A 21,436-nucleotide genomic window follows, 5' to 3' on the forward strand; every position below is an offset into this window, starting at 1 on the left:
TTTGTGAGTGGCAAGATGTAGCCAAGCATGAGCTCATTCTTAAGGCTGAAATGCCTTAATATGTAATTGTTATGTATTTATATGAAAGCATGCTTTAGTGTTATGTGCACCTATGTGTTTGTTGTGAGCTTGATCGACCATCAATTGATGGCGATCAAAATATTCGTTTAAATATTATCTGTGATTGACTGTTGGGCGAATTCATGAGGGTTGGCATATTTTACCTTTCTGTGTGTGTAAATTGCTGAGTTGATATAAACTTGTGTTTTATTGTGAAATCTGTAACTATTCTGTGGTTGTTAGAATCTGGTTTGTGAATTATAAACTCTGCGACACAAGGGAACTATTGAAAGGACTTCGTGGTTTTCTGGAGCAGAGTCGGATTGGTATACATATCAATTGTGAAATTTGTTGGCCACAGACCTATTGTATCGAAAAGGAGGCAGAGGAGTTATAATTCAGTTTTGAATTGAATCGGGGTTGGAATTGCATCGAATCAGAGTTTCTCAATACAATAGTGAACCGGACGTGAATGTTATAAATCAATTCTGGAAACTGTGATCGAGTTGAAGATCAGGCTTGCTGTATGTGATGACCGTGGTTGCATAGAGGCGGAGTAAGTGGAATCGCATCAGAACCGGAGAGACTCCTATGTATTCAATAGAAACGGATGCGATTAGTTATAAATTGGTTTTGATCAGAATCAGATCGAAGGGTTCCATATTTACATCAGATCAGAGTTGGGTATGTGGGCCGCCAATGCCTATAGCGGCGCCCTATTGCTATGTATTGGAGTGCTTTTAAACTTATATTGCATGCTTACAATGGGTTAAAGGGATGATCGATAGTTAATAATTCCACATTGTAAGATATAAATCGCTTTCGTCAGGACTTGTGGCCTATAACCCACAGTCCAGGATCGAGATTTTCATGGAATTGGGATTTTGGGCAACCCCCAAATTTCTCATTTTCATCAGTTGGTATCAGAGCGAGAAAAAGATTCTGCGGAAGGAGGTACAGTTCTTGATAAAGTATGTCTGGTCTTTATATTTGTGTAGGTAGCAACAGAGGAAGGTGAGAAGATTGCAGAGGAAAGTGAGAGGATTGCAATAGCCTAGAGTGTTTACCAAACTACCAAGTCTAGAGGAGAGCTTGGTGAGATAAGAGGCAGCAAGGAGGACTTGCTGTTGCAGAGGTAGATTGCAACTCACAAGTTAAAGTTATTACGAAGACCAGAAGCATATGACCAGGAGGTCATAAATTTTTGTGCCTCGGGAGTCTGATGCGGGAGCACTCAGTGGCAAACATGGACCAGAGGATGAGAACAGAGGAAAGTCTGCCTTAAAGCAGAAAATTAGATTTAAAGCAGATAAAGCAGATAAAGGATACTTATCTGTCATGCATGTAGAAAAACAAAGGATAGGATCGATGCTTCCAATCTAACACTCTTGTATATATATGTGTAGTGCGATAGGGGTGATATATCTATTCTGTGAGGTAATTTGTGAGTGGCAAGATGTAGCCGAGCGTGAGCTCATTCTTAAGGCTGAAATGCCTTAATATGTAATTGTTCTGTGTTTATATGAAAGCATGCTTTAGTGTTATGTGCGCCTATCTGTTTGTTGTGAGCTTGATCGACCATCGATTGATGGCGATCAAAATATTCATTTAAATATTATCTGTGATTGACTGTTGGGCGAATTCATGAGGGTTGGCATATTTTACCTTTCTGTGTGTGTAAATTGCTGAGTCGATATAAACTTGTGTTTTATTGTGAAATCCGTAACTATTCTGTGGTTGTTAGAATATGGTTTGTGAATTATAAACTCTGCGACACAAGGGAACTGTCGAAAGGACTTCGTGGTTTTCTGGAGCAGAGTCAGATTTGTATACATATCAATTGTGAAATTTTTTGGCCACGGACCTATTGTATCGGAAAGGAGGCAGAGGAGTTATAATTCAGTTTTGAATTGAATCGGGGTTGGAATTGCATCGAATCAGAGTTGCTCAATACAATAATGAACCGGACGTGAATGTTATAAATCAATTCTGGAAACTGTGATCGAGTTGAAGATCAGGCTTGCTGTATGTGATGACAGTGGCTGCATAGAGGCAGAGTAAGCGGAATCGCATCGGAACCGGAGAGACTCCTATGTATTCAATAGAAACGGATGCGATTAGTTATAAATTGGTTTTGATCGGAATCAAATCGAAGGGTTCCATATTTACATCAGATCGGAGTTGGGTATGTGGGCCTGCCAATGCCTATAGTGGCGCCCTATTGCTATGTATTGGAGTGCTTTTAAACTTATATTGCATGCTTACAATGGGTTAAAGGGATGATCGATAGTTAATATAATTCCACGTTGTAAGATATAAATCGCTTCCGTCAGGACTTGTGGCCTATAACCCACAGTCCAGGATCGAGATTTTCATGGAATTGGTATTTTGGGCAACCCCCAAATTTCTCATTTTCATCATATTTGGTTAAGATATTTTGACTATCGATTTACTTCTCATTAATTGCATCACCAACCACTGGAAATCTTGCCTCTCATTGTTTGTCCACTTGTGTAACTTTTGATCTAACGGTGGAGGTGTGGAGAGTAAAATTTTGGTAGTCAACTCGTTCTGGAGCTCCAGGGCTAGTCATTCATTTTGCCTATTATCACCTTAACTCTATTTCTAAAAAAAATAGAAAATGTTGACAGTTTCAGTGTCAACATTTTCGTTGTAATAAATAGGGAAATCATCGATAGTAGGGCTACCAGTGCTTTAATGTTACAATAATGTTTTCTAAATAAATTCGCAAACAACAGACTTGTCAACATTTTTGATAAAATTGGCGAGTTAAAACTCTATTTTTCCTATACATAACAATAATTTCAGACATGCTTTACAAAGAAATGAGAATGAATTGTATGGAACTGAAAGAGTTTTTTTCCAAAACGGACCGATTTAAAAAAACCTCTCTTGATTTTTGAACAGGCGTTACGGTTTGAAATATTCGAAGGGATATTTGAAAGGTTCTTTTTCATAATTTTGCAATCCTGTTTTAGTAATCATTTTCAAAATCATATTCCAAACAAAGGAGAATGAATATTTCAAAACTGAAAGAGGTTTTTTCCTTAATGGACCCATTTAGAAAATCTTCTCTCAATTTTCTAATAATTATCATGGTTTTGTATTTTCGAAGGGATCATTGGACCCTATTTTTCAAGATTTCATGAGGGAAAAGCTCATGCACAATTTTTGACTTAGATGCCATTTCACCAAATTTGACTTGTTGATCCTTATCTCTGACCATGAATCCAACAAAAACATGTTCTTTATATGTAGTTATGATTAGAAAGTTTTATATGCATGTATTTCAGATGTACGCTGTGATTATTTGAATTTTGTAATTAAAGCTTTACTAAAAACTGGTTTTAAGTTAGTTTGTCTTTTTTTGTAAAGATAGGGATTGTGTAATGAAGAGAGGTTGGATTTTACTAAAACCATTTGTATTCTTGTATATTTGAGTAGTCTTAAATATATTACAGTTTTTTATGAGAATTTTATAGGAAATTCATGCGTTGTAGTTCCCTGTCAGATTCTCTTTGTTTAAAAAAACTTTTCTTCATGTCTGGAAATTTTAGTGTATGAGATATGGATTCATTTATGCTCCTTCTCATAACTAAAAACCATTAGTATATTTTACTTCAATCAGCTATAATTTTCTCTCACTTCAGTTCTTTTCTTCCAAACTCTCAATTTCTCGAAGGATTTGCTGCTATGATGATGATGATGATGATGGTTAACATTCACTGAGATCAAATTGGTCTATCGGACCTATAATTTTCTTAGTTTTTAATTGTCTGGCTCCTTGTCTTTCTTGGAGAGATTGGTGTTGTAGCTTTCTTTTTTTTCTCTACAGTCTTCCAACTTTATTTATCTTGCATCTCCTTCATCTCTTTTGGTTCTTGGGACATTGGTGTCTTAGCTTTGCGATCTATTGTGTTCATCCTTTTGAAGATAGTCGGAGAAGAAGTTTGGTCTAGGAGATCTGCTTTGTTGTTAAATGAAGATTTGTTTTGTGCGGTATTTGAATCCTCATAATTGTTGAGTTCACTCTTTTGTTGTTGGGTGGGGCTTTCCCCCTGCTTTTTTTATCCTTCTCATTACATCTGTAGCATCATTTATTAAAACTAGACTCCATGCCTAATGGTGTGTTTTAGATACAACCCAACCAAATTTTCATCATACAAACTAAATCTGGCCATAGAACTCAATTGAAAAACCTACTACTACAATGACTTAGAGTAGTTGAGTTTTAGGGAGAGATCCCTCTCCAGGTTGAAGAACCAACTTTTAACTTAAAAGAGATTTGAGGTTACCTTGGAGGTTTTCCAAGAGTCGAGTTTCCTATCAAACATAACATTTTGGCATCGTTACTAGGGAAGGAGAGGAATATTTTCTCCCCATACGATTTTATTGTTGAAGATCAGATCTCTAAGGGAAAACAAATATTTGTATATCAGTTTGGCTGCAAGGTGTTTGCTCTAGCGACTCCATTTTCAAGAATATAGAGTTAGACGCTTCCATGTGGACTCCATTGTCAGAAGCATTCATAGCTCAGACAATTCAATGGTTATTTTACTAGGCCAATGAAGAATTCAGACTCTGCTGCTATTGTTTCATGGTATGCAAGTTTAGATTTTACAGTTATTCCTGGTTTTCATAATTATCTACTCAAAGATGAATATTTTCTAAGAAATGCACCAAAATTTTGTGGTGATGATTTGAGCCTAACTCTGAAACATATTGAAAATTTTCGTGACTTTAATGATCTTCTTAACGTCAAGTGTGAAGATGTATACATGAGATTATTTTATGATTCATTCCGAGGGAAGGGAAAAAATTGGATTGAATGTTTGTTTGCGTAGTCCATAACATCTATAACAAGAATTTGGGTTATCTTCTTAGAAATATGGATAGAGAAAGAAGCATCTATAGTAGATCATGTGTTCATTCAAGGTTTTAGAGAATGGAATGATGGGTATACTGATGGTGAAGCAGATAAAAAAATTCTGCATTTTTTTCTTGTTATTTAAAATCGTGCAAATGTAGCTCAGAAGAAAAGATTCATTTCTTACAAGAGTATTCCAAGGAAATTTAGGTAGAGCTTGTAATATTAGAGGATCAACAAATTTTTCCATATCAAGATCATTCTTTTGGAATTTCTTCTCAACAAAAATGAAAATACATATTGCTTCCCTCGATTACTGAGAGTGGGGAATTTTCAGTTTTGGATTATAAATTTGAAATAGAAAACATGCAATGAAAATTTTAGCCATGATTATTAGTTCATTCATTACCTTTAGGGTCACCCAATAGATCATCATTTTTATGATCCCCTAGTTGACTACATGGAGGGTTTTTCCAGATTGAATTTTCAACCATTTTTTCACTATGGATATGTTGTAGTGAAAAAACAACACCCCCATTATATTCTATCATAATAAGCATGGGGATCCTTTTGCATCTATTTTGAATTTGAGTGTGATTACTTCTTTCAGCCTAAGTTTCTTTTAGTTAAAGCTTGTTTTAACTTTTCTCTTGGTTTTCAAATTTAGCCTCAGTTTTATTATTTTGGCTTTTAAATCGAATAAAATATTCATTTTCCAAACTATGTAAATATGCCTTTTTGTTTTTGTTCAATTATATTAATGAATAAAATAGCCCCCGAGACCAAAATGTGTACATAGGCTTTAAGCCTTAACCATTTAACAATGTGGCACATATATTAATATAATCTGAGCTTTTGGGCGTCAACACTTTGATATTAGAAGAATCCTTTTAGAATCCTCGATATTCAAAGTATGAGCTATATCATATGGCATATGGCATATTGTTAAGTGGTATAATCATTTTATGTCTCACGAACATAATATAATAGTGGCTTTAACCTTTAAATATCCAATGGCGGGACAAAGTAAAACAGGCATTCGAGGTTGGAGTCATCGGAGTTATACTTAATTTATTATATCCAAAGTTCATGAATCTTTTTTTTTCTTGTAGGCTAAGGTGTTGCTCTCTTTTTTCTATTACTTCAAATCATAATACATATCAAAATAGGTTGCTTTCCACTCGCCCTTCTTGGGGAAACCGAGTGTTTAAGCCACCTGAAGTTCTTAATAGCCGCCCAAAAATAAAAGATCCAGAGTCTGGTTGTCCAAGCTAAATATACTAAACAGTCTTTCAGATTTCTAGTCCTAATTACTTGCATATAACAGAATTCAACATTTAAAACTTGGAACTCACTATAATTCTCTATACTATGGATTTTCATCAAAATTAAGAAACATATCTGAAATTACTCAGCTTCTGCCTCTGGACGCTGGGTTGTCTCCTTGTTTGCATTCTGATTTCCTTCCTTTATCAGTTGCTGGATCTCGTCCAGCTTCTTCTCCTGCATCTCCAAGGAAATCTGGATAATTCGGAGCTCCCTCCTCAGATTGGGAACCCCCTGCGCAAGCTCAGCCATCTCTGTTGCAGCCTGCTCCAGAGCTTTGGCCAACAATCTTTTCATTACCCAGTATATATGAAGGGACTGTTTAAATAAAGACATCCTGCCCCTAGTGTTACCAGGGTCGTGGATGAGGAACTCCCAGTCCTCCATCTCAGAATCCGACTGAGCTTGAATGGCATCCTCCTCCATATTCTGAATAATTTTCCTAATCCTGGGATTCGTGTTCTGGTTATACGCCCTCTCTGCTTGCTGGATTTTCCTGTCTAGTGACCGGCTTGTCGCTTTACTCGGTCTCCCCCGCTGCCCACGACGGCCACCCCTTGCTCCTCGGTATCCGCTCGCTCCTCTGCCTCTCGTGCTGCTCGGCTCCGTCCCGACTCCCGCCTGTCTACTTCCCCTTCGTCTGCCACTCTGCCTTACCCTTCCTCCCCGTTGCCCCGGCTGCTCATCGCTGTTTTGCTGGTTCTCCCATCCTTCTACCGTTCTGCTACGCTCCTTATCCCGCCTGCATTTAACTTGCCAATCCTCCTCCTCCGCAGAATCATCATAGACTTCATATATTTCATCAATTGTTTCTTCCTTCGCAATCGCCTTACCCTTTCTAACCCTTTCCCTGCCTACCTCGGCTTCCATTTCTTCTGTGATCCTTGCTCTCTTTCTTGTTTCCATGGCCGCCTCGGTGGGGTTTCGGCGTAAACTCTCTCTGTATTTGCTCACCACCTCCGCTCCTCTTCTCACTCTCGGGTATCCAATGCAATTCACTTGCTGTTGGATCCCTTGTTGCCGCTCATTTATAATCCTTCGATCCTTACTCCTCTTGCCTATCAATTTGGCCTTTCGATGCCACCTGTGGATTTGCCCTCTGCCTTTCCAATCAACTGTCCGACTCGCTTCATTTCCATTTATGGATTCTGACTTACCTCTTTTTCCGCCACTCCAAACACTTGCGTTAATTATCTTGCTGCGAGGTGATATCTTCATTCCTGTCTCCACACACTCCTGCTGTACTACATCATGCCTGGTCATGATATCCTTTCTTCGCCTTATCTGACAACCATTTAATGTCTGGGGCTGCCGATCCGACTCACCTGTCCGTCGCACGATTACGATGATTCTCATTACTTGCTTGTTCATTGTTTTCATTCGTTGCTTGTTCATGGTCCTCATTAATGATACTGGCCAATTCCTCCCACTCTCTGTTGGGCCGCAACGATCTCCACTGATTGTCAACCTTGCCACTTCGATCCTTGCAACCCCGATTCGCAAGGAAATCTGCCGCTCGATTGCCACTCCTTTTTACATGATTAAAGATTTTGTATTCAATTTTTTTCAGAAGGTCTGCTATTTCTTGAACGATCCCTGCCGTGCGCCAACTGTTGGTAACCTTCTCCCAATTCTTCCCGTTATTCAATTTCTTGAGGATTTCAATTGCCATCTGGGAATCTCCTTCAATTTCCAGTTTTCTATATCCATTTCGGATCGCAATTCTCAATCCCTGGTGAATTGCCCATAATTCAGCTTCATTATTTGTCATCTCGCCACCCCACTCTGCATAAATCCATCTGGTGTTTCTCTGGCTATCTCGGAAAATTCCCCCGAATCCAGCATTACCTGGGTTCCCCTTTGAAGCCCCATCAAAATTCAATTTAATAAAGTTGTCTTTGGGATAAGCAAACTTGTCGTGGCTTTGAGGTCTTGTAATAAATCTATCAATTTTCTTACTATGCACCATTTCGAAATTCAGATTTAAGTTCTTAAGAATTTGCTCTTCTCCCTGGTCAGCTTTCCAGTCTTCCGCATCCCACTTCTCTACCAATATTGATTCTCTAGTTAGATTCACTACTCTGTCCCATATTTTTGCCGCGTTTTTAACTTTGTCTTGGAACACTCTACGGTTCCTCTCTTTCCATAACATCCAGATCGTAAAACCGACCATGAGATCCCAGGCCTTACAGATTACTTTACATTGGAATTTTTCTTTCTGCCATTGAAAAACCACTTCATTTGTTTCCCTCGGTGACTTCTCAGGTTTCTGGAATAATTTCCCGATTTCCATCCATAGTTTCCTGGCATAACCACAATTGATTAAAAGGTGCTCTTGAGTTTCCGCTTCTTTACTACACAGGTAGCATTTTGAAGGCCCACTGAAGCCTTTCTTCTGAAGTTTATCCCATGTCAGGATCTTACCCTTAGCTACTAACCATGCAAAGAGAGTAATTTTCGGCCACCAGTTTTTACCCCAGATGATTTTCCAGTCTTGGTTTTCATCAGTTGTTCCCTGATGGTCAGCCAGATAGTACGCCTCCTTGACCGTAAAGGATCCTTTCATAGACTTCCCCCATCTGAGGATATCCCTACCCGTTCGCGCTTTGACTTTCCTGGATTCTACCTCTTCCCTGAACGCTTCCTGCTGCTCTTGATTTATCTCCATGCCCCATTCCTCTGGGGTTGTCCATTTCCGCCATATTCCATCCAGTTCATTTTCCTTCCAATAATCTTTGACATATATGCGAATGTCGCCTATCCTCTCCTGTATATTTTGGATTTTTTGTATTCTGCACATTTTCTCCCTCTGTTGCCAGTTCTCATCCCAGAATTTAGCCTCCCCTCCTCCTCTAATTTCCCAGAAAGCATTCTTATCTACTATACCGCGATTTTGACGAGCTAGATCCCAGATTGTCGATCCTTTCGGGGTTTCCTGCATTCGATAAATACTCTCTGTAGTATCTGGCATAGCATACTTGTGTTTCCATATTTGTTTCCAAAGATCATTACCTCCTCTCATCCACCGCCACCAAAGTTTTGCACCCAGCACCTTATTGAGTTTGTCTGGATCTCGTAGACCCAATCCTCCCTCCTCCTTTCGTTTCGTCAGATGTTTCCATGAAACTAAGGCCCACTTCTTCTGCTGGGTCGTGCCTCCCCAAATGAACTTCCTCAAGATTTCTCTGATCTTAGTGCAAACCCCTTGAGGCACTGCCATAATCGATAGTGGATAAATGGGGATGGCCTGTAGAACTGATTTTACGAGTACAATCCTTCCAGCAATGTTTAAGGTTCTGAACGCCCAGCTAGCCACTCTGTTTTTTAGTTTCTCCAGGACTCCTTGCCAGTTTTTCTGTTTTTTTGAGTTGAAATCCAGCACATTGCCCAAGTATTTGGTAGGGAGGTTCCCTTGCTTGAAATCCAGCATCCTGGTCAGGTGTCTTTTAACTGGCTCTATGGTATTGAATATGAAGGTGCAAGATTTTTCTTTATTGACTTCCATACCCGAAGCTTCTGCAAATAAGTCCAAGACCTTCTTCAGATGTCTCACTTCTTTTACAGTTGGTTCCCCGAATAACATGATATCATCAACGAATTGCTGATGGGTTATTGGCAGTTCATTACCCCAAAGTCTTAGCCCTTTGATTTTATTTGCTGCTCTTTCTTTCTTAAGGTATCTGCCCAGGCCTTCTGCTGCAAGAATAAAGAGGAAAGGAGATATGGGATCGCCTTGTCTTATTCCTCTAGAAGCCTTGAAGACTTTTGAGGGGGTTCCATTGGTTAAAATAGAGAAGTTTGGGGTTGATATAAGACTGAGAACCCACTTTATCCACCTGCTCCCAAAACCAAAGCTGCCCAAAATTTCTTCCAAATATTGCCAATTGATCCTATCATAAGCTTTTGACAAGTCTAATTTAACCATCATTCCTTTTTGTTTCTTTTCCTTCAAAGAGTGGATTACTTCTTGAGTAACCACTAGACCATCTAGGATTTGTCGACCTTCTACGAACCCGGTTTGTTCAGGGGATATCAGGCTATCTAGCAGGGGTTTCAGTCTTTTGGCCATCAGGGAAGCAATTATTTTATAGATAACATTACAAAGGGCAATGGGTCTAAATCCCTTAGCTTCCTCTGAATTATCACTTTTAGGAATCAAAGTGAAAAAAGTAGAGTTGAGAGCTGGCCATACCTTTTGATTTATACGAGATTCTTCTATCAGTTCCAGGATTTCCTTTCCCATGAAGTGCCAGCCCGCTTGGTAGAAGTCGACCGTAAAACCATCCGGTCCTGGCGTTGTTCCTTTCTTCATGCTCATCACTACTTCCTCCACCTCTTCAATACTAGCAGCTCTCATTAGGGCTCTATTCTGGTCCTCTGTTACAATTTTAGGAATTGCACTGCAGACTTCCTTTATAGCTTCAGACCTGTCTATTTGAGGTTCTGTCAGTATTCCTTTGTGGTATTCCATCAGCACTTTCTCAATCCCCTCTTGATCAACAATCCTTTCTCCTCTCTCGTTTTTGATAGAAAATATTCTGTTCCTTTGCCTGTGTTGTACCATTGCTTGATGGAAAAATCTAGTGTTCCTCTCCCCCTCCCTGAGCCATTTCACCCTAGATTTCTGTCTCCATAGGACTTCTTCCTGCTTTCTCCTCTCCTCAAGTTTTCCTAAAATTATCCCTTCTTCTCTGCTGCTTTCCTCTGTTCTTCCTTCGTTTATTATCCTTTGTTGCAAAGCTTCCATTTCTTCTTCTAACTTCCGCTTTTCCTCCATAATATTTCCAAATTCTTCCTTGTTCCATTTCTTTATCCTTCCTTTTAGTTCCTTAAGCTTGAGTTGGAAGGTATGCATTTTTCCTTTACCCTGTACTGTGCTTTGCGACCACCATTCTTCCATTTTTCCTAAGAAATCCGGATGTCTAAGCCAGAAGGCTTCAAATCTGAAAGGCCTTTTGCCAAGATTAGCCTTAATGTCCACTTCCAATCTAATCGGCCAATGATCCGAGCCGAGAGAAGGCATGATCTTTGCTTCTACGAATACATCTCTGTTCATAATTGTTTCTGATACTAAAAACCGATCTAGTCTAGATGCTATCTGATTTTTCCCCCCTCTCCTATTGTTCCATGTGTAGACTCCGTTGATAGTTGGAAAATAAACCAGCCTCAGGCCATCTATCATATCATTGAACATTTCCATATATTGGTCTGTTTTCCTTATACCTCCCTTTTTCTCTTTTAGGGACCGGATTACATTGAAGTCCCCTCCTACAATCCATGCTGTCTCCGGGTGAAGTCTTCTAGTTGCTTGCAAATTTTTAATGAAGTTTTCTCTATCTCCCGGAGTATGAGGACCATACACCCCTGAAATGATAACCCTTTCCTTTGTTCCCGCTATTCTTCCCATGCCTGTAAGGATTCTGGTCATACTGGTCCAACTCTCGAAAATTATCTCATTTGGGTTCCACAATATTGCAATGCCTCCTGCTGAACCGATTGCATCCTGTCCCATGACTTCGTATTGGAGTTTATTATTTTTTATTATTCCTTCCATCTGCTGCATGGTGATCTTTGTCTCTTGTAGAATCATGATGCTTGGTTTGTCTTTTTTCAGTTTCTCTTTCATGTATCTCTGTTTACCCTTACTATTCAAGCCCCTAATATTCCAGCTGATAATAATCATTTTAAACTTTTTTGGAGGAGTGGAAGAATACCTCGGAAAGAGGTATCACTTTACCTGAGTTTATCAATATTTCACCAACTGTTTGTATCGTTTCATTCATTGTTTTCCTCCCTCTTTTCCTGCTGCTCTTGCCAGTCCCACCTATTCCAATCTGATCTTTTTCCTGTTCTCCTGATATGGTATCCTGTTTTTCCATATTCTCCCCATTCCTTTCTTTATATTTTTGAAAGGTCTCCTTATATAGTTGTTTTTGGCTGTCTGGTATGAATCTTTCGTCCAAGTTCTTCCATTCCTGAATTAGTTGTCTCATAATTCTTTCTTCCTCTGCCTCGTTTTCTTTCTGATTTTCCGTTTCCATTTGAGATTGATCCATTGCTATTTCTATTTTTTCAGTTGCTTGCCTTTCCTGCATTTCTCTTGTTCCTGTATCTTTTTCTCTGGTTTCTTTGATTATTTCCATGGGCTCGTTTTCTGGCTCCTCTCCCTCCGCCATTTTCTCCTCGCCCTCTTCACTGTTGTCTTGGAGTATTTTGAATTTGTTCTTACTTTCCATATTCAGTGACTCCGTTTGTGTCTGCATCCTTATTCCTTCTTTACCTGCTTTCTTTTTCCTGTTAACCTGTTGGAAGCCCTTATCATTCTCCTCAGTTCTCTCAGTTTCCCTTTGTTGCTCTTCTCTTTTCCTAGTGTTTTCTTCTTCCTTATTTAGAGGGCATTGTCTGTATAGATGACCATACTCATGGCATCTCCTGCATCTGAAGGGAATATGCTCGTAATCTAATGGATGTTGCCAGACTTCATCATGGTATTCCAGTTCTATGAATTCTGGCAGAGGTTCAGCTATATTCATGTAGACACACATCCTTGCATACGACGTATACTTACCTTTCTTCGTGGCTTCTGCTACCTTGACAAAGGCCCCGATCGTGTTACCTATCCCTTCCATAATCTCAGGGTCCCAAAATTCCACTGGTAAACCAAACAGTCTGACCCAGATCGGGGCTTCCAGCATCTTTTCATTGTCAGGATTGTATCTTTCTTCCCAGTATTTCATGAACAGTCCTGCGTTGTTCATGAAGTATGGTCCTTCCTCAAAAACCCTTTCTTTATCCCCCAGATTCGCAAATATTGCTGTAAAAAACCCTTTTGCTCCCAGTTTTAGCTCTACATGCCCCTTTGGTCTCCATCTCTGGTAAATCCACCTGTATAGATCTTTTTCTGTGGGCCAATATCCTACGAACTTGCAGATCAGTGCATGATCTTTCATATAACTGTTGTACTCCTCCAGCTTGTTATTGGGTATGACATATCTGGGTTTCTTCTGTGCCCTAGGTAAGCACTTCCCTCCGGTCTTCATTTGCCACAGTTTGCCCATCACTGGTGCTTCTTTATTATTTTCTCTGGCTTCATTCTGGATACCGCTGCCGCTTGCCTCTCCTGCCACTATGTTCTTATAGGAGGGGATCTCTCCCCTCCCTTGCCGGTTTTCCATTATTGCGCTCAGCTCCCGCTGCCTGAGAAGTTTCCGCTCCTGCTCGTGGTTCCTTGATCTTCCCTCCGCTCCGCTCCAACTTCCCCTGCTCTTGCCCCCTTCGCTCGCTCCTTCCCGCGTTCCCTGCTACTTCGTCTGCAAACCCTAGCCCGCCGTTCGCCTGGTTACCATCGGCATCGTCTCCTCACCTGCAATCCTAGAGTTCTCGAAAGTCCCTGCAGTAGCTGCAAGTATCATGGGCCAAATATCATATTTATAAAGTAGATACCATCAAAATTCGTGACTCTTTGAAATAACACATGATATTTAAAATAAAACACATATTATAATTATATCATAGAAATGGTCATATCGGAGTTTTTGTTATGATACACATTGTATAAATTGCGATAAATGCTTATATTCAATATATGTTGGATCCAGATTCCACATAATCTCCCACTCTACTATTTTTTATTATGTGATCACTTTAAAATCTACGATGATTGAAATCTATGATATTTCTTTGTCCCTGCCACCTATCAACCTTACATTTCCACTTATGTTATCACCTTCAGATCCATTATAGGATTTAAAGAGGTTTAATTGTAAGATTGGTTCTGCTCCATATCGTAAGTTTTGATGTTGCACTACTTTAAAAAACCTTGATATTGGAATCTTCTTATGCCCCTAAGCTCTTGCCACTTGTTATGTTTTACGGGGCCACTGTGTAAAACACTATATTGATTGGTTGTGAGAATTTTATTAAGTTTGGTTATTATTGCTACATTTAGTTATTCATTATATTTTCCACTAAGAATAATAAACCTCTATTATTTTGATTACAAATAAATCCCAGGGATGATTTTGGAGGATCTTTGACTTCCAATTTCAATTCGATAGATGATCCAATACAACATCGAAAAAGGCAGACATTATTGTGAAATGCAAATCAACCCTTCGTCTAAGAACAGATTGGTTAATCTGATCAACACTTTGTTGCAACAATCTTCCAAGTTTGGTCTTTGATCTAATAAAATTGAAATCCTCTAGATTCATTTACCTTTTATATACCTTTTTGTTGATAAACTGGAGGTATTTGTTATTCTATGATTTCTATGTAAATACATGTCTCTTCAATGATAATTGGGAGGAGAGGAGACAAGCAGTTGTGAACTACACATACAAGGGAAGTCTCTGTAATTATGTTGTAATGTGTTTTTATATTATTATATAACACAGAGGGTCAATTATAGAGATTGTTGAGAGCTATGGCTTTTTGAAAGGGGCTTTGTACTATTGTAGTAAGATTCACTATTGGTCAGGGTTTCTCTAAGGACTGATACATGTAATAAATCTTTGGTAACATTATAATAATCCCTCTGTCCAGATACACTATTCTTTTGGATATCGAATTAATGTAACTATTATTGAAGGTTAATTTAAATCATTTCAATTTTTGTTTAACAATAGCATTTTGTTTCTTGTATATTATGCACTATTTCTATATCATTGGCATTTTACTGCTACAACTTTTGTCAAATTTATATTTGTAGGGCTGAATGAAATCAAAATGATGTTTAATTCATTGAAGTAATTATGTGATGAATAATAACTATTTATTTTTATTTGTAGTTTTATTTTATTTTCACTAGTGTTAATTAAAGTGAATTATTTCCTTTAGCTAATACAAATTATATGATGAATTAAAACAACCCTTTCCCTTATTTTCTTTACTTTTCTTTTGATTAAGAGAGGGACTAATTCTTCTTTCTATTGAGAAAGGGGTAGGATTAACTTTTTACCTCTTTTTTTTTTTTTGCGCATTAGAATATGACTACAATTAATTTTAGTCATTCCCTACATAGGGTAAAACATCTTGGTTCTCAGTGGCGAGATTTAGCCCTTATATAAGTCAACCTTCTGATTGATCCCAATCTTTATTTGAACTACTTTAAGATCAATCATAAGAAATGGTATTATATTGTAAGTAAATTTGTATATAAATTAATGTTATTAACATTGGCCCTTTTGACATTTGAAATTATTATTTTATAACACTAATTTATAGGGTTAATTTTAATCTTCAAATTAGAATTAGAATTACTAACCTTCTTTTTTACATAGATTGAAATTTTATTGTTAAAACATTAGTATTACCTTATATTATAATTTAATGAATAGTATTAGTATTAATGTTATTTGTATTATTAAATACATTTATTGTAAAGAACTTAGAATGTGTAGATAATTGTATATAATTTATTGAATTAAAATAGGTATTTAATGTCATTAAATTATATCTTAGTATTTAGTGATAGAATAGCTTAGTATTACATTTGTTTAAAATTGTTTGTTATATTTAATATAGGATTTATATTAGCATAATAATATAGATCTAATATATTTAATATGGTATTATAGATTAACATAACCTTATTTAGGTAATATTAACATAGACATAATTTATATTGAATTAGATTAATGACTAATATAACTTTAGTATTAGGATAACATTAACATAGTTTTACTTTAGGATAAACAACTAATATTAACCTAACTTAATATAGGGCTTAGATTAACATTAGTATTAGAAGAAGTATTAACACCTAATTATCATAGTATCATATAAGATTAACGATTAATACTAACTTAATATCATAGAGGTTATTCACGTTAGAGTAAGTTAGGTTAACTTTAAGACATAACATAGTTGTGGCTTGGTTGAGCCCCAGATTAGCTTAAGAATCACTTTATTGCCTGAGCTTAGCAAGAGGGTTGATCTGATATCTCTTCTCTATTGGTAAGAAAAATGTATACTTTAAGCGAGCAGAGATAGAAAGAAGGTAACTGGAGCTAGTTTAACCAGTTGGAACCACCATTCCAAATGGAAAAGGAGCTACTTTAAGTTCTCGAATTGGTGGTTTTCCCCCAATTTTGAGGAAAGGAATTTCGAGCCTTCAACAAGATACAAAGTACATCATGAGTTTCCTTCACCACTATAATTTCCAGTTTTGATTTTGATGAAGCGCAACAAAATGTCACATTATTTGAGCAGTTACTGGATTGGTTGCATTGACATTTTTGTATTATTTGATTGAGTAGTTATTTTAGGGTGTTAGAATAGGAACAATGTACGCAAATAAGCTCAAAAGATGAAGCATCCTTTCATTTTGGCATTTCAATTTTTAGTTTTCAGTAATTGGTGTTTAGGTTGAAACCAAAGTTTGAGTGTGGATTCGATTGTAATAAACAATTTCCAACTTTCACATTGCAATATAGTTTTTAGTTTGTAGTTTCAGTATGGAATTCAGTGTGGTATGATTTACAGGTTACAGGGTTACTGGTTGGGATATTCCTAATGAATCAGGCCTCTAGTCTATGAGGTTGTTACTTCCAAATATGATCAACAACATCCTTGTGAAGCAAATTGTTATCACATTAACTTTTTTTCTGAAAAAAATCAGAAAATGCTGACAGTTTTAGTGTCCAAATTTTAGTTGTAATAAACAAGGAAATCATCGATAGCGGGGTTATCAACTCTTTAATGTTCCAATATTGTTTTCTAAATAAATTCGCTAACAATGGGCTTATCAGCATTTTCGATAAAATTGGGCACTTAAAACTTTGTTTTTCCTGTACAACACAGTAACTTTGGGCATGCTTTCTAGACAAATTGGAATGAGTTTTACGAAGCTAAAAATGATTTTTGTCCAAAACATAACCATTTAGAAAAACCTCTCTCGATTTTCTAACAAGTGTTATGGTTTGAAATATTTGAAAGGTTTTTTTTCTCAAGATTTTGCAATCATGTTTTAGAAATTGTTTTCAAAACCATATCCTGAAAAAATTAGTATTAATGTTCTAAAACAAAATGATATTTTTTTTCCTCAATAGACCCATTTAGAAAAACCTCTCTCAGTTTTCTAATAGCTATCACGGTTTTGTATTTTCAAAGGGATCCCTCAACCCTATTTTTTAGGATTTCGTGAGGAAAACACTCATGGACAGTTGTTGACTAGGATGTCGTCTCACCAAATTCGACTTATTGATCCTTATCTCCAACCATGAATCAAACAACGACATGATATTTATATGAAGATAATATTAGAAATTTTTATATGCATGTATTTGAGATGCACATTGTGATTATTTAGATTTTGTAATTAAATCTTTGCTCAAAACTAGTTTTTAGTTAGTTTGTCTTTTCTATAAAGACAAGGACAATGTAACGAAGAGAGGTTGGATTTCACTAAAAACATTTGTGTTCTTGTATATTTGAGAAATCTTAAATATATTATAATTTTTTATAAGCATTTTATAGGAAATTTATGTGTTGTAGTTTCCTGTCAATTTTCTCTTTGTTTATGAAAACTTTTCTTCATGTCTAGAAATTTTAGTGTAGGAGATCTGGATACATTTATATTTTTTCACATAATTTTCATCCATTATTATTTGTTACCTTAATCAGCTATAATTTTGTCTCACTTCAGTTCTTTTGTTACAATCTCTCAATTTGTCTAAGGATTTTTTGTTATCATCCTTTTCTTATCTTTTTCATTAGATTTGTAGAATCATTTGTTAAAAATGGACTCCATGCTCAATGGTGTGTTTTAGATACATCCTAACAAAATTTGTATCATACTAACTAAATCTAGCCACAAAACTCAATTGTAAAACCTACTACTATAATGACCTAGAGTAGTTGAGTTTTAGGGAGAGATCCCTCTCCAGGTTGAAGGGCCAACTTTCAACCTAAAAGAGGTTTGAGGTTACCTTGGAGGTTTTCCTATATCCAGGTTTCCTATAAGAGATAACACTAGCACTCAACTAGGGTTTTGTCATTGCAACCCACTACCATGCCTGGGGAATTTGACCCTAATCTTGTGTCTATTTACTTATAGGTAACCTTCAAAGTTACAGGAATTACGAATGTTACTTTGTGTTTCCATGTTGTTTTGATTCCTTCTAAGGTTTTATCTCTGATTGTTCACTTGGCCTATACAAATATTCTCAGGTTTGACAGGTAATCTGCTACTAGTGAGGAGTGAAACCTTGTTGACGCACTTCTCTAGGTATGATACGTACTGCAATTTCCTTCCATGGGAAATTTACACTATTACATATTTATTGGTCCTCAACTATGATTTTTGTCATTACAGGGTTCGAATTCCAGCACCAAATATTGGGCTACCATGTAGGTAAAAACACCAATTTTCACACAACTAATCACCTTTATGGGTTAGTTTTTGCCACTAGAACTTGTGGGTTTGATTTAACTATTCTTCAGCTTTTGCAGGTTGGATTCCTTGTTGAATTGATTTCTCCCAGCAAAAATCTCTTGGCTAGGTCTACACTTTGAATCTTATGTCTCCTTTCTTACTCCAATTTCTTTCATTCCCTTCTAGACATGAACTAGGGTTTTCAGGGTTTCCTTCCCCCACACCTATGGTTTTATTGAGGTTTCCCTTCAAATGGATTTGAGGAACCCTTTTGGCTGAATTTTTTCTCATTTTAGCATGGATAATGTTTTACTGTGTAGTAACAACCTATTGCATGCTTTCTATTGATCAACTATGGTTGTAAAATAAATTTATTTGTTTGTAGCTTGACACTCAACTATCGGTGTTGGCTAGTTTTCTTATTACTATAATTTTAAGTCTTGGGTCTATAATTACGACTTGCGCAGTTTTTTTTTTTTTTTAAGTTTCAGTCTCTGATTGGATAGATTCAAAGACCTCAATACTGGTTATGATATTAAGGTTTAAATGATATATAGATATTTTTTTACTATCTCTTTGTATTGCTTTAGTTGAAACTCTTAAATTGGATTAATACTATATAGATGAAAAATAGTTTGTTTTGTTGCTTCTTTTCTCCTGGAGTTGAAGTGGTAATTGTAGTAGCAAGAAATTTATTTCTCATAAAATTTGTTGTAATATATGTTGAATGTATTTGGTGGTCTTGACACTAGAGTATTTTAATTTGGTTTGAAACGACTCGTTATTTTTTCTATTGTAACATGTTCCAACAATTTTTGGTTTTTTGTATACATGTGTGATTGGGTTAAAATTTTAGTATTCTTTAATGGTGTTATTTCTAGTTATTATTTCTTATTCCTCTCTTTTGACAACACCCGATGGTGGAAGGGACCTGGGTTATTCGAGACTTGCCCACCACACTAGGGTGTTTAGTTAGGTATCTTTTGTCTAGTTTCTAGACTGTTCTTCGACCAACTTTAGTTGTTGATCTGAGCCTTAACCGGAACCCACACTGACCACACCATTCAATACTTCTATACATTCTTTACGACCTGGTCATCTCTCTCTAAGGTTCCCGATATTTCCTCATGCACCCATAATAGGGAAGATATTTATTTATTTATTTTTGTAAAGAAATTCCAAAGAAATTTTCCTACCACAATTAACAATGTTTAACTCTTTTATTTTCACATTAAAAACCCTCAATTATTTCAATACCATAATTTAACTTAATTTCTTCCATGCCTGTAACAATGCTAACTACCGCAAGAAATTCCATTCCTCATTCTTGCACACAATTTTCTGTAAAGAAATAAAATCCCCTTTCTTACTAACTGCTGCAAGAAATTCCATTCCTCATTCTTGCACACAAGTTTCTGTAAAGAAATAAAATTCCCTTTCTTATTATAACATAGAGGTTTCTGTAAAAAATAAAATTCCGTTTCTTATTTTAACACAAAGGTTTTTGTAAATGGAACAACATTCATTTCTCATTATAACGCAGAATTTTTCTATCAAATAAACCAAGAAATAAGTTAAGAAAGACAAGTGTACTTATGTTTCCTTATCCCATCTATCGGGAAGATCAATTAGGAAGAACTGTTCCACCCAACCACAAGACTGACAATGATGTTTATTCTCCCCCTAGATCTTTCTCCCCTCCAGACAAATACGAAAACCAAAATATTTGAGAGAGTTTGTTCCTGAACCTCAAGGCTACACCAGTCTAGTCCATAACTCTCTACTCAAGGATCTTTCTGATTGTTCCACTCACTCTATGTCTAGGTCAAGAATGCCTTATCCTGGCAATGTCATGCCAACCTTCACAACATCCTATGCAAGTCATAAATTTTCCCATATTTCTTTATCTCAAGCCCCCATCCTTCATGTGCCATCCTTGGATCTTCTTCCTACCAAAATGGAATAACTGTCTCTAAGTGTATAGGAGGTTTGAAATTTCGTTTTTAATTTTTATTTTAGGTCGTTTCCATGACTTCCAAAATGTACCCTCCTAATCCATTTCAAAATTAAAATTGTCATTCTATCATAGAGATTTACTAGAACTTTTTCACTAGGTCATGAGTTATTGAGTCTTGTAAAGCAAAAGTAGCTAGCACTAAAACAAATATTTACAACAAATGGGGTGTTACATGGAAGTAGAAAACAAATATTCACAACCACTGGGGATCTCTCAGCCTAGTATGACGAGGAGATATTCTCACAAAACATTATATTTAAAAATATAAAATAATACTTACAATAACAAATTAAAAATTAATAATAACAAAAAATATCAATGTCCTCCATAAAAAAAATACTTCAACTTCCACTTTAATTTTACTATAGAGTGGATATGTAACATTTTAAATATTAATCTCTCTCACACACATATAATTTTATTAATTAAATTTTTTTAATATAGATTCTATATATAAAACATAATTTTTACTTCATTAATAGATCTTTTTTTAGATTCTTTTTTAAATATGGAATTGACATCTCTTTTATATATATATATATATATATATATATATATATATATATATATATATCGAGAGAGAGAGAGAGAGTCTTATGAATATATCTGAATATGATTTAAATATGTATTGACATTTTAATTTTGTCAAGTGTAAATCATAAATAAAATTTTCAATGTCAATTATCTATACATTATATAAAACAAATGAAAGATATATATATATATATATATATATATATATATATATATATATATATATATATATATA

This window comes from Pinus tabuliformis, chromosome 1_1 (assembly GCF_031772625.1).
Source record: "Pinus tabuliformis cultivar Carrire ecotype Pingquan chromosome 1_1, CPIR1, whole genome shotgun sequence".
Taxonomy (NCBI): domain Eukaryota; kingdom Viridiplantae; phylum Streptophyta; class Pinopsida; order Pinales; family Pinaceae; genus Pinus; species Pinus tabuliformis.